At 36.7% G+C, this 15,605-nt stretch overlaps 2 protein-coding genes across 4 annotated transcripts in view; one reads left to right on the top strand and one right to left on the bottom strand.

The window, feature by feature from the left end:
• The window catches only part of LOC148953260 (uncharacterized), a 138,113-nt gene that overhangs the window by 11,974 nt on the left and 110,534 nt on the right, over nt 1-15,605 (bottom strand). The gene's annotated exons all lie outside the window — the stretch shown is intronic.
• Nucleotides 347-15,605, top strand: part of LOC148953258 (dopamine receptor 2-like) — a 257,773-nt gene continuing 242,514 nt past the window's right edge. Inside the window, exon 1 of one of the 2 annotated variants that reach the window (XM_089088427.1) lies at nt 347-401. The gene's annotated coding sequence lies outside the window, so the exon portion shown is untranslated. The remainder of the gene's footprint in view (nt 402-15,605) is intronic. The other variant, XM_089088425.1, reaches the window with a different exon arrangement.

Here is a 15,605-nt window from a genome sequence, read left to right as displayed (position 1 = left end):
GCTGGTGAAATTTATAAATACCAACATTTAGGTCTAGCTTTGAAGAGGGATTCAGGTGATTTAAGAATAAATGAGTCGTATTTCTGTTTTCTGAAAAGAGAAGCCGATCCTTTAGTAGTCCCAGATATAAACCTTGTACCACTTTCCCAATCACATAATCAGAAAAGGCAACAACCTTTTAGGTCTCAAAGAGTGTCTGCAAGGAATGCAATATTAAAATCAGAAATCAGATGACATAATTCTCCAACTCATTCAATTGCTGGTTCGTTTTGTTTGGAGTCAATGAATGTTTTTATATTCATTTCTCAGTCATTCGCTAGTATCTGTCAATGGCGGTTTAAATTTTTGGATTTTTTGCAAATCACGGATATTGGTTAATGACTCAAATTTATGGCTGTTAGGTATTTGGTTTTAATTCTTATAATTTTTGGCTTTTATTGAATTTTATTCATCTTTTAATTTTTTGGTTTTTTCATTGGTTTTTGTTGTTTTGTTGCTTTTTTTCACATTGACTTTCCGCGTTTTATTTTGTTGGGTTTTTTTTGGCACTCTCATTGAATATTTTTTTTCGTTTCACGCTGAAGAAGAGAGGCGTTTGTCCACTCAAAATTTCACTTTGTTTTGTTTTGTCAGTATTTTCATTTGACCTTTAAAAAACCCATTTTTGCTTGTTTTTCTTTCTTTATATTATAGTATTATAATATTTCATTATAAAGGTATAATAAAGGAATCATAGTCAAATATTAAATATAATTGTATATATGCTTGTAGGTATGGTATGACCCCCACAGCCACTGGGACAATGGCCATAAGGATGTAAATTGTCAATTGCTTACACTTGGGTTTTATAATGGAAAAGAAGGAGTTTGTTTGAAATTGGGTGTGCAACTAGCTCGAAACTTTCAGGAATCGGTCTTTAGATGAAAATATTCAGCAATTGGTAGGGATTGGGGAGGGATTAGGGGGCTCAGAAATGGGCCAAAAAGTATTTTATCCCTAATAAGTTACAGCTGTAAGTCGTTGGGGCCAAGAGGAAATTGACGGATTGAAAATATTCTTGGGTACGTCCCTCTCAAAAATAGTTCCTATACAAGGACCAAAAACATTTTCTCTTTTGGCCAAAATCTTTATGTTTTAGTCCTCAGGCTAAGGGAATCCCAATGCAAAAGGAAAAAATAATATTAGCTCCACCTCTCCCCAAAACGGAAAACAGAACCCTACAAAGGGCGAGAAAAAGGGCCAATGATTTGATGGTGCCTTGGAGGGGGGCTAATTATTTTAATATTGAAATTTCTGGTGCCCCTCTCAAAGGCTGAAAGTGATTTGAGGGAAACCTGCCTCACTTCTATTCTCTATCCTCTAAGCAACCCTTGTAGCCCCTGTGTTTTTGGATGAAATATTTAAATACCAGAGTTGTCATCACTCCTACAGCCTCTGGACAATGGCCCTAAATTTTGTATTTTTTTGGTAGTTTTGTAAATTCCTTACTATTCACAGATAGGTATCATAGTCTAGTCGCTTAGTCAAAGGCTCGTGCAAATTTGGAAAAAAGTGTGAAAGTTGATCCACATGGGTAGTTTGATGTGCTCTTTCGAATGAGACTGAGACACGAGCAACCGACCACCTTAAAAGGGGAAACAGGGGGTAAAAGTCAGCCAAAAAGGGGAAAAAAAATCTTTTTCCCTATTTTAGCTTGATATTCGGTGTATATGCTCGGTATTATACAGAAATTGAAGCAAAGTAATGGAAAAGGTGCTTAGAGTGGCCCCCCATCAAAGGGAGGGGGTGGGGGGGGGGTGAAATTCACCTAACCGGCAGGAAACGGGAAATGTTTGTTTTTGCCTTTTTCAAAATGGTATTCGGTTTGTTTATTCAATCTTATGTAGTCACTGATTTAATGCCATGGCGAAAGTGTGGAGGATGTCCTGGGAGGGAGGAAAAAGGGGTAAATATTAGTAGTAAGCTATCTAGTACTTTCACCAGTGATTGCGTAATATGCCTTACCACGGGCCATTTGCCTATTACAATGAACTCTACATGGGTTGGCAGACGGGTTTTCTATTATGACATTCATTTCTTGTGTGTCAGTCGATTAGAGAAAGCTTGGTGGTTAGTCCAATATAATAACTTGATTGGTCAGTTTTTTAAAAAACTTGCCAAGCTATAATGTACTCAATTAAAAAAACCCGATATAATGTCCGTACACTGCATCCCAATTTTCATTATGTTTTAAGACATTGTTTATTGTACACCATATATTTTTAACTTTTGAAAACAATGGATTTGTCAATTTTCAATGTGAGTACACTTTTCATTCTTTTATTTCCCAAAAAAAAATTAAAGAAAAACGTTTTACTAGTAAATTCAAATTTCAGAGAGACTTAGCCCCCCTCCCCTCCAACAATACAAAATCTTAAGAAAATTAAGACTATATTCGATAGAAACGGCAAAGCACGCTTTTTTCTATTATGTAAATAAAATCTCTCCTCCCTAGGTATGTTTACAAGTTTTAATTGTTTTGAAAAACAGTTTTTTATCATTCGGAAACAAGCTTTTTCCTAACATGATGTATTTTTCTGCTTTGAATGAAAAGCTTGCGTGTTACAAAGATTGTGAGAGTTTTGGGGGGTTAAATTTCACAGGCTCTTGGTTTAAACAGGGTTTGTCTAAGTCCGATGTCAGTGCGGATGACTTTAGGAAAAAATTAACTTGGGAGGGGGCCTACTCGCCCTCAATTTTTTTTTTGGTTAATTAAAAAGGAAATTAGAACTTTTAATTTACGTTCGACTAAACTTTCAGATAGGAGCTTTTAACTTCTATAGTAGGGTTCTCTGATGGTTTGATTTTCATTAAAGTTCTATGAGTTTTTGAGGGTGTTTTCCCCCTTTTTCGAAAACAAGGCAAATTTTTCTCAGGCGTGTAACTTTTGAGCGGTATAGCTAAACTTGATGAAACTGATATATTTGAAATCATAAGGATTCACTCTTTACGCTAAAGTTTTTATTGTTTAAAAAATAAATTTGTGTGACAGGGTCAAACTTTAGCGTAAGGAGCGAGGCGTTGAGGAGGGGGCAGTCCCTTTCATAGAGGGAATAATTTCTGTTCGTTTTAAGTTTTAATGTCGCTCCTTACTTTCAGTTTTAAAAAACTTGTTTCTTTTTTATTTAATTTCTGATCGTTTTTAGTTAATTCAGCTTTTATTTGCATAAAAAGTTTACTTTTCTTTTGCTAAATGGATGTCTTTACAAATTAACTTACGTAACTAACTTCTATATTCGTGTATTTTTCTTCTGGCAAAAAATACAAAGTTGCAGATTTTTGCAGATATGAGCTTGAAACCTATGCAATAGAGTTTTCTGATACGCTGAATCTGACGGTGTGATTTTCATTAAAATTTATTCACTTGTAGGGGGTGTTTCTCCCCTCTTAAAAAAAAATCGGGTAAATTTTTCTCAGGCTCGTAGCCTTTGATGAGTAATACTAAACTTAATAAAATTTATTTATATTTAGAATCAGCATTATAAACACATTCTTTTGATACATTTATTAATATCAAAATTCAGTTTTTAAAAGTTTGGATTACTATTGAGCCGTGTCGATTGTTTTTTATTGTTTTTTTTTCTATTGTGTATATGTTATTACATATATGAGGGGGAGGGTGCCCCCCTTAGTCAAAAATGCACTCTTTAAGTTAAAATTCTAAAGAAAAAATTTGATTCGCAACCCCCCTGACTCACCCATGGCGTTTTTAAGTATTAGCTATACCTCTGTTGACAGCACTAAAAAAAAATTGTATTGTCAAGAGCGAGGTATTGACTTGGGGGAGAACCCCCTCACATAAATTATAATTTCTGTTCGTTTTTATTTAGCATTATACAATTAATATTAGGAGCACCCTAATGAGTACTAAAATAGAAGAGAATGAGTGCAGAACTTAACACCTTAATCATTAATCAAACAAAATATAAAAAGAGTAGTTGTTTTTTTCATTCTAAATTATTCCTTTTCTTTCAAGAAATTGGACAAATTCAATAACCCTCCTTTGTGAAATAAACCAAGATGGGTCGATTCAGACTTAATTAACGCAGATATGACCACAATTACAAATTATGCCGTTGTAATTACACACGATCTGAATCAGACCACAACCACCTAACATATAGTGACAGAGCCCTACGAAATTCGTGTTAACACTAAGCACCCTGGATTGGAGTTGAAAAGATAATGGACTGCTTCTCATAATGCCTCAGCTCAGCCTACTCAAGATCGTGAGCTTGAGCCCCTTCATGTTTTGCCAAGGAGTTCAGATGGAGAAGCCCAGTCAGAATTTGTAAGTATATACATAATTTTTTCTTTCCCTATTTTCAAAAATAAGGTAAATTTTCTCAGGCGCATAGCTTTTGATGAGTAAAACTTAAATTTGTTTCTAAACTATTCTATAATAATAATAATAATCCTATTTCATTTTCTTTCATTAACCAAATTAGCAGTATATAATTGAATGGTTATAACACTGAAATAGTTTATCATACATTTCTAAAGAACCCTAACTTGTAACTTCTCCTCTAGCCTAGACGTTTTTCTAATGCAATAATCCAATATTCCTTTAGACAAACGAACTGTATGAAAACATATAATTTGCTATTTCACAGCTGACAACCATTCTTAAACTGGGGTATGTTTTGCAGTAAGCTTTTGCGCACATCCAACGCTTATCAAAATCTACCATCGCTACATTTGAATTATAATCCGGTCGATAGCTATAATTTGAATTTTAAGTGGGGTTCTTGTGACAGGATGTGTATTTCCGATAAGATATATTAACACATAGGAAGAAGGTTTTTAATAATCTCCAATTATGTCTTCACAGTGTTGTCAAGAAACATTATTTGGGGTGAACCCATTTCATTGAAACACTTAGAGACATTTTAAAAGGTGTTTTCGAGAAAGAATTTGAGGCTGTTCTATTTGAACAGTGTTGTGAAGTCCGATATCCCAACTCGAAAGGGTATCGATCCTCCTACCTTAAAGGAAGCCCCCGGTTCCTATGGGTCCTCACAGGGGGGCTCTAAACGGGAACATCCAACATTTTCCTTACACTTTCTTTATTGATATGGACAGAGAGAAAAAAAAGTTCTTCTCTCTCTTACAATGGTTTATTTTGTCCATGTCGCCTACGTCTAAAACTTCAGACAAATCTATTGCCAAAAGACAGAGGAAAATTCGGAGTTAAGTGAGTTACACCACCAACCGCCGACCTATGGGATTCGTGTCCATTAACCGAAGCTGAGGAGCAAGTGTTCATACAGCATACTGCGTCAGTTGAACGATGGTCGAATTTCATTGAGAGTTATATTGAAGAGGGTCAAGCAATAGAATTGGACCCACATTTTGCGTTTTTATTCTGAAAATTTTTGGAATAAAACCATTAGTTTTTTTTTATCATTCTCTTGTTCTAACTTACCCTTCTAAGAATAAGACTACATTTTCCTGACTAAAACAATATATATTTTTTTTAACATGTTCAGTTGTCATAATGAAAGATTTGTGGCAATGTAACTTTTTTTTTCTTAGTCTTTTAATTGTTCAGGTGGTGGGACAATGACTATAAGAAATTTACATAGCTTAATGAATTTATAGAAATAATAATTATCTTACATAAAAAATAAAACTTTTTTTTTCTATATATTAGTTATATATCACCACCACCGACACCATTGAGTGATGAATCAGGTGTATTTACAGGACCAATTTTGTCACCACCACCGGAGTTCAGTGATGAGCCTACACTAGTTCTAGAGAATGTGGAGCGGGATAGGGGGTTCCTTAATGATGTTTTTGGGGAAATGGCTAGCCTAGATGACTTAAGCTGTGATATTGACATGCTTGAGGATCCGGAGTGGACAGATAGTTTTATGCGTGAACATTTAGGTGATGCTACTAGTGCATCTGAACAGGGTCCTCAATACGAAATTCCATCACAGGACAATACAGGCTGGATCGCCCAATTATCCCCAAACACCTTGGAATAAGTACTAGGGGACCTCATGCCACACCCCCCCAAAGTGACTGACCTGAGTGGAAGTTGTGGTGTTATTGACGATTCTCTATTACCCTCAACCATTCCACTTAATGTTATAGATAGTAGTATTAATACAACAGCAACAGTATCCCCTCTTCCGGATTTTTTTCTGTCCAACTCTGCCTTACACCACACATTGGTCTACAGCACCAAATTCAGTGACCCCTTCACCTCTCTAGTGTCAGGGGATATAATACCAGATCCTCTGACCATTACACAGTCATAGCCTGATAAGATTCGAGCCAGTCTTGAACACCAAAGAGGGGTGTGGGGAGTGGGGGTCAGTATAAAGTCATCGATAGCACTAAAAATATTTTTTTTAAATGAAAGTGTAGGTGAGATGTATTCGAAATACTTGCACACAGAAATGTTGGCAATACACCCGCATCTATCGAATAATGGGGAGGTTTTTCTATATTGGGTCAATAGTATTCAAAGTAAGTGGGAAAATTATAGCGAGGGGTGTTGTGGATCTGTGGTTTTATTTATTGAATGTTTAAATGTTAACAGTTGTTGGTTTAAAAGGGATTTTATTGGAAGAGGGGGCGCGAGGAATATTGTATTAAAATATCATTCAGATTTTGAGGGGCCTATGGGGAGAAAACATATCTATTTCCATACGAGGCTACAGTGCTTCAACTATACATATTCAATTGCAGCATACAGATAACTTCAAATAGATGCATCTAATAAAAAGTTGGACAAAATGGCAGTTAATGGTAGGGAGGGTTCAAAGTTCCCCCAAGTAAATTTTAATTGTTTAAATGGTCAATTTCCCGTTACACTAAAAGGAATAGATATTTTTGAGTGGGCTAATGCACATTTAAAGATTGGTGTCACGCTGTTACAGTATGAACCAGAATTTGAAGAGGAACAGCGTTTCGATAAGATGGGTGTCTTTTTTCCAGTGCGGGCTCCTTCAATTGAGTCACTACAACACTGGGTGTGGCTTCTATACACCCCATCCACAGACTCCGATTCAATTGGTCTTTTCAATCAAATTACTGATATTAGTAGGGTTTTATTCGAGGGTAAAAAGCGAGGTGGTGTGTGTTATTACTGTCCCACATGCCTCTCAAGATTTTGGACTGATTTAAAGTTAAAGCATCACATGAAACACTGTAAACGTCATGGATACCAGGCTGTGGAGACGGTAAGCGGTGATAGAGCGATCTTACGTTTTAAAAATTTTCAAAACACGCTCCTGCAGAGCAATAAGATCGCTTTAGACTGTGAAGATCAACTAACAAACGTGTGAGACCCGGCAAATTCAAATTTTTTTAAAATACATGAAGCTATACGTGTCTCGTTGCGCTCACGCACACAGAGATTTTAACAATATCATGCAAGTGCTGGGGGTAGGGGAGATTTTGGGTGACAGTGAAGACTGTACGTGCTCGGCTGTGGTCAGTCTAATCAAAACAGCGAACGGTGCAATTTCGCGCCTTCGTTACACAAACTCTCCTATGTTCCTACCACCAGATGACATAGTGGCCATTAAAAATCGTAAAATGTGTTGGGTGTGCAAGGGAGAATTTGATGATGGTGTTGGGAATGGGGGGAGGAGGAAGGTGATCGACCATGATCATTTGTGGCAGGAAATTACATCGGGAGGGAGTAACTTTAGAGGGGTATCACACCAGTCATGCAATTTAAACGTTAGACAACAATATTTCGTACCTGTTTATACACAATTTCAATTACGACTTAAAGTTTGTTCTTCCGGCGTTGGCCCGCATTGCCAAGGGAGGAGTTGTATATGACGCATGGATATATGGTTCTTTTTCATATAATATCATACCCAAATTATCGGAGAAGCTACTGCTGCTAGAATTCATGTGGAAAAAAGTTGACAAGGGTAACACGTGCCTGAATTAAATCCATTTCTTAGACTCGTTCAGCTTCTTCCCCAAATTTTTAAGTCAATTGATTCAGGTACAGAAAAGTGACAATTTTGATAGATTCCCCCTCCTCAATCACCGCTTCCCCGATGATGAAATTTATCATTTATTAACGGGTACGGGTATATATCCATATGATTATTACAACTCTAGCTCGAGGCTAGATGAGGTGTCACTACCGCCCATTGAAGTTTTTTACAATTCTCTTACTGAGCGTGAGTGCACCGCTAGCGACTACGAATTTGCTAAGAGGGTTTGGGCAAAGGGCGGATGTAAAAATGGGTGGGATTATTGTAAACTTTACTTGGCCAGTGACGTACTCACTCTTCAGGATATTGTGTGCAAAAATACGGATAAAATTTATGGGGAATTTGGGTTGGATTTAGGTTATTATTTTTCCACTCTCCATTTGGTGATGGACTTGATACTTAAAATCAGCAAAGAAGAAATAGGTCTGATCGCCGATGTGGATCAGCATCTGTTTGTAGAGAGATCATTGCGGGGTAGGTATGTTTTTCACGGGGATCGTATCATGAAAACTGATCCGAGTGAACAGCACACCGATGAAAAGTCGGACGCAGTTTTTTTGGATATGAATTTTCTCTAGCCATCGACAATGTCTCTCAAATGTGTGTTTAGTTGCAATTGGACCTCGCTTGAAAACTCGCGTACTTCGAATTTCCCCAACCCTAACAGTTTTAGGAAGAATGTGGTCCAGGAGCGGTATTTTGAAACTGACAATAGCATATAAATGGAAATCCATAGCTCAGTAATAGACTTTGTTTTTCCGTGTATAAATAGACCGGTGGGTAGTGACTCTCTGAGCCCCTACAATTTATCTTTAGTAGAGGACGGGAGTATGCACTGGATACATTCAAACCAAAAAATAATTGACCACCTCAACCCGAAACAGAATATCGTTGTTCATTACGTGCTATTGAAATGGATGGTGTCCAATGGTTTCAAGGTCACAAAGATTCATAGAGCCCTCCAATTTGATCAAAAGACTTACATGAAAACGTTTATTGAAACCTTTGTCAGTAAGCGTTCGCAAGCGAAAACGAAAGTTGAAAAAGAAGTCTATAAACTCATTTTGAACTCAGCTTTCGGTAAAATGTGCGAGATAGTACGACACAGAAGTCAATGTGACATTGTAACCAACCCCATAGATTCTGCTCGAATCATTGCGGATCCAAACTTCACATCGTTCACATCATAGACTCCAATATGGTTCTCCTACATCGTAAGAAAAGAAACATTATATTAAATAAAAATATTGCAGGCGGAAGTGCAATAACTGAAATATCCAAGAAACTCATGTTGTCATTTTATTATAATGTATGTAAGGCACAGTTGCCGATGGAGGGACAAGTTCAAGTGTATTGCGGGGACACTGATTCACTCCTGTTAAAAGTCAAAACTGAAAATCTATTGAATAATTTGGAAAATGGTGAGTACATTAGCTCATGAATGGACTACACCAACTGGGATGAATCCCTCTACTCGGAGCAAGTAAAACGCCAGGCCCCAATTCAATAGTTAATGCTAAAATCTGTAATGGATGGCGATCTGATATCAAGTGGTATCTTTCCTGGTCCGAAGGTGTGCTGTGTGGAAATGTCTTGCAAGGATAACAAACAAGTTTGCAATGGGGTACATGCACACTTTTTAAAAAATAATTTCGACCTGAGTTTTCATAGAAACTGTGTGGAAAGTATTTTAGTGCCAAGGGCTAAATTATTGGATATTAGATATTTACAATTTAAAAAATACACAGTTAGAGTTGAGAAAAACGCCATGTCGGCCATATCGGACAAAGTCTATGTACTTGAAGATGGTGTGAAGTCACTACCAGACGGTCATTATTTAATTTCAGACCGAGTTGAATTTATATATTAAAGAAAACAACTCTGTCTAGAAAAATTAACTTAAATTCACTAAAAAAAAAGTATAAATTGGGTGGGTGGGGTGTTCTGACAATTAGTTGGTCTTTTTTTAAATTCTTTTTTTTTCTTTATCACAAACAATTTTCAATGTGTGTGTGTGTGTGCAAGGCAGCTGAATTTCCAGTATTTAATGCCAGCCCCGGCCCGGGCCCCCCCCAGCGGGCCCCGGTGTATTTTTTTTTTCATGTTTAATGTGCCTTTTTCAATTTAGTATTTTTTTTTTAAAGTATTGTCACCTTTTTTATGTATATAATAAAAGAAAATATTCGTCTTCTTCTTCTTCTTCTAATTATTATTCTTGAACGGAGTAGTAGTAATAAGGAAATTATTTAGTCATTAGACATCTATGGTCTACAGTTAGTTGTCCAGGTGAACTGTTGAAGGGAACATGTATCAATTTAAAACACCATTCAGATCGTTTCTCTGTGGGCCCTCAATGTCGGGCAAAACAACACTCTTAACTAAAATAATTAAAAATTGTGATAAAATGTTTGTGGAAAAGCCGAAAAAAATCTACTATTGTTACATTATTTGGCAGGAGTCATATAATAAAATAAAAGCAAATGCTGCCACGAGGGGGTTGGTGCAGATACAAATCATACGGGGACTTGACGTTTTCAGCATTATTGAACCAAACTCGTGGCTGATCATTGACGATCTGGCTGAATCTATTGAACAGTGCTCCCAGGAAATGCTACAACTGTTCACTGTTCGCTCTCATCATGAACAGATTTCCGTTACTCTGGTTCTACACAATCTCTTTCATCAGAGCAAGTGTATGCGAACACTTGCATTGAACTGCACCTATTATATCATCTACAGAGTTGTTCGTGATTCTAGCTCTAGCTTTTAAAAAGAAACGACTTCTTCAGGCGGGCGGTAGCTTTTTCACACTTTTACTGCCAATAATTGCAGGACTTGTAAACAGTTTTTTCTAAAAAGAGAGAATGGCAAAACCCTATAAATTGACTCCAATAGAACTCAATCTCTCACCCATGGAACACTTTGAGAACAATCTGAGTAAATTCCTTGACAATGAAAATATTGAGGATGATAAAAACTGCTTTTACTTCAAGATGCACTTCACCGAGTGGACAAACACAAGTCCTATCGGTCGAAGCCCACTGCTGCTGCTGCTGCTGACCCCAAAAAAGAATCATCTTCTCAGGATTCTGGTGCTGCTGCTGCTGGAACACATTTAAAGACGGAGTATTTGGATTCATTTTTATTTAAAATTGGAAATCTACGGCCCCACTAATATCGTGAACAGATTACACGACTCCTAGCCTTTGTCTTGGAAAGTGGTCAAGATCATATTCTAATTGAGAGCATTGTAAAAGGGGTTAAAATTTAGGGCAAGAGCTATAATCCACTCGATTTAATCTATGATATGGTTACAAATCGTAAAAGAACTATTATCATTTGACGCGCATCTATACAATTTTATAGATACACTAAACTTTCCCAAACGTCTTATTGTCAATAGAAAAATTCTAAAAAAATTAAATGCACACGTATCATCGTCATCACCAATAACAACATTGAGCTCATTAAAATATGAACATGAAGAAGAAGATTTAAAATCAATCTTGGAAAATACTTGCACACCGCTGATAGCTAGACAATAGAAAAGATGTATCCACTCATCATCACTATTGTCATCAACACCAACACCAACGGCGCATAAAAAACGGATTAATAGTCATTACACAACGAGTTTGAGTTAAATATGGTTGAAGTTCTGAATCATGCTTGTTAAAAAGTTTTCGGAGCAGGAGGGTTAAGTTCACACGACACTATTTCCAAAGAAACTGATGCTCGCACAGAATTTATAAATGACTATCAACAAAATTAATCAAGATACACTATGCATAGAAATTATAGACTTTGTACTAATCAATATCGAAAAACTGAAGCTGTTTTCCCATTGCATATAATGCAACCAGATCTCCTGACTCTAGATGAGCTTCAAAGACGTCACAATACACTGTACAGTACATTCTTCTTGCAACCAGGGTTTTCAGTCGCTATGCATATGCAAGTCCTTTAGGATCAAAAAAAGGTGTTGAAGTTACTCAGGTCATTGAAAGTATTCTCGAACAGGATTCATATAAGAAAATTCAAACGGATTGCGGTTGTGAATTTGCTAATCCCCTTATTGCAGAAGTACTAGAGAAATATAGTACACTGCTCTATCATTGTCACTGTCCTATAAAGGCTGCATGGGCTAAACGATTGATAAGAAATCTTCGACTTTTAATTTCAAGATATTGTACATTGAAAAATACATCGGATTTTACTCATGATCTTGATAAAATCATGTTGATTTTTAATCAACGACCTCATTGATCATTATCCAACTCTACGCCAACGGAAGTTCATCATTCTGATCATGATACAATTGAAACCTTTCTTAAACAATATGCCAATGAATCATCGGCTGTCAAGAAAAAGAAAAATAAATTCAATGTTGGTGATACAGTTCAAATTAATAGGACAACTAATGTTTTTGAAAAGGGGAATTACTTGTGGTCCATAGAACTTTTTAAAGTGGCAAAAATCCTAGACACTAAACCCATAACTTATCGCCTGCGTGATACCAAAGATGAAGAGATTCTCGGCAGCTTTTATGACTATGAACTACAAAAAGTTAAAAATGCTAGTGAAATCTATCAAATTGAAAAGATATTAAAGACACGTACTCGCAGGGGTAAGAAACAGTTACTTGTTCGGTGGCTAGGATACAAATCTGATTTTGATTCTTGGATCGGTGTTGAAGATATTGACAATGCCCAATGATTTCTATGTGACTTTCATGTCCAATGTTTCCGATCCTCTCTACAATGACTTGAATACGACAAGTGATTTTTGGACAAAACTCTCCCCTGCCATCAAATTTGACGGTGCATGTGAAGTGGCTCTTGTCCACTGTATTCTCAAAAATACCTATGACATCCTGAAAAAGGATCGTGTGTATGATATAAAAGTTATACCACTCGATTGGACCATGAAAGGGTTGAACTATGTCGACTATGAATGGGTTGAAGCACTTAAATCTATTGAATATCCACATGCCAAATTGAAATATATTGAATATGATAATATGAGGGATTTAAGTCGTACAATCAATAAAAAAATCTCATATCGTAGGAATGGTAAATTCAATTTTAATTATTCATTGGAACATGATAGGATTTAAATTACATCACCTCTTGACACTGAAATAATTATTCTCAATGATAATCTGAGTGATGTTCTTAGCTTTAAACAGAATATGATAACTGGGAAAAATGCTGGCACCGTTTACGGTGTGAATCAAGTTATTTTTGGTGATTATCCATCTGGTTTTGCTTCAGACTCCTGCATATTTCAATTTAAATCCTTTGTAGAAACATCGAGTGTCGGCAATTTAAATTTCTCCCTTCTGCGTGTTATTGAGCGAAAAACAAATAATGAACTTGTTCATTACTGTAATTTAAAGCATCTTAAGTATGTTCCTGTAAACACTTCGTATTTGGAACTCTGTCAGTTAACACTAAGAAGTGAATTGGGTGATCCTCTAGTAATAACAAAAGGTCTAACAGTGATTACATGTAATTTTTGATCCACCGACAACAACAGCGCAGTCGCAAAAACTTAACACGAAATGCGCTCCATGTGTTTGCCCACATCTTGATTACTATGCTGATAACCTGTGTTTGTATCAACTGGAGGCTGGTCCGGACAGCTCCCAGAGGTGCTCGGAATTGTCTGGCTACGGTCTTGGTAGCTGGTTTGCTTCGCTATTTAATTCAGCACTACACCTTGACAGATGATATATTGTACCTCCCTCATCGTGTTTTCCTGCCTCCCCGCTACAAGACGGGGACTCAGGCAAGAGTATCAAAGCGAGTGTTATGAAAAATACTAGATCTTCAGCAAGAGCCGCTGGTGCGCAACTAAAAACTTGGCAAAATTGGGAGGGATTGAAAAGGATGCATTCGCATCATTCATTCATCAGTCTCCATCCAGGCAGAAAGCAAAGGACATCAACAAGGACTTTGAGGAATAAAACAAGCAAGACCAATAAGCAGAAGAAAAAGAAGAAAAAGAAAAAGATTGTTAGATCAAAGAAGGATTTCTTCTCTTAAGATGACTTATCTCCCCCACAAGGAATCATATCCATCAATTAGTTCCTCATTGAATCTAGTCAATGCTGAAATTGTTGATGTCAGTGTCAAGTATGGCTACTATGAACAATTTCACCCCTAACAACCCCTCTCGGAATATATACACTATCAAATATTTTCCAATGAAGACTATTTCATTTATTTGTCGTCAACATTTATTGATTTAAATGTTGTGGTGAAAAAAAAGTCAGATAATACAACTCCAAATGCCGGTGATGGTCTCTCCTATGAAAACTGTATTCTACTCAACCTATTCAAACAAATGAATGTATTTATTAATCGGACATTGGTGAGCACTAGCAATAATTTATCAAACTATGCAAGCTACATATAATTTATGATGATGACACCAAAGGCGTACAAGGAGATGAGAGGACAATCATTGGGCTATGAATATCGAACAGGTTTTGATACTGACGGTGAGTTGACTACTGCAGTGACCCAGGAGTATCATCTAGTTGGAAAATTAAATCATCTAGTTGGAAAATTAAATCATGAGATATTCAATATATCCCAATGGCTACCCCCCAATGTCAAGATTGACATAAAGTTACAGATGGCCACATCAAATTTCATTTTGAGAAAAACACTTCCTGCAGCACCCGATGCAAATGTCATTATCACATTGGCAATTCTCCACGTCCGAAAACAACAGGTTATGAGCTCTGTTGCATTGACAGTGGAAAAGCTAAGAGCCAATGGCAATAACATTAAACTTCTTGTTCCCCATACGATCACCAATCAACGTCACATTGCCACCGGCTCTCGTAGCTATAGCGATTCATCATTTATCAATGGAGAAATCCCGTCATAATTGGCTTTGGCTTTTGTGAAGAGTGGCAGTGCCGTTGGATCCTGGACTGATTCCCCACACGATTTTAATTTTTTTGGTCTATCTAGCCTTGTGTGCAAAGTGAATGGTATTCCACTGTATACTCTATCATTTGACAAAAAATCCTATAGAACTCTTTACAAGTTGACCATGCAATCTCTAGATCATGACTCTCAACTATTTGAAAATGGAATAACCGATTCAATGTTTTCAAAAAATCATGGGGTTATTGTTTTGGACTTGTCAGGCACACAAGATGTGGTCATAGTACGAACAGGAAATTTACGTCTATATTGTATATTTGCCAATACTCTGGCCGACAGTATCACGTTAATATCACTGAGTCAAATTGAAACTTATTGGGAGGTCGCCCCTAACGGCAGTATTCTACTAGACCTAACACCATGAACAGAAACCAAATAATCAACATGTTTAATGCGGATCCATACAGGTCCCAGTACATGTCCTAGTGCATACCTTCGGACTTCATTGAAAAAATTCCAAGTGTTAGCAATAGCATAATCATTGTTAATAGCAGTCCGTTGACTTTGACGATCGGCCAGTGGCTATGTACCTTCCAAACAGCAAAAAATATTGAAGTGTTTTATCCTTTTGGTTTGTCATATAAATTCTACATACATTACTAAAAGCAGGATAAAGACCATTATTAAGAAT

Source organism: Artemia sp. Qi Xiang Cuo, chromosome 4, assembly GCF_049724085.1.
Source record: "Artemia sp. Qi Xiang Cuo chromosome 4, ASM4972408v1, whole genome shotgun sequence".
In the NCBI taxonomy this organism is placed as follows: domain Eukaryota; kingdom Metazoa; phylum Arthropoda; class Branchiopoda; order Anostraca; family Artemiidae; genus Artemia; species Artemia sp. Qi Xiang Cuo.
This window is presented reverse-complemented; position numbering and strand designations above follow the sequence as displayed.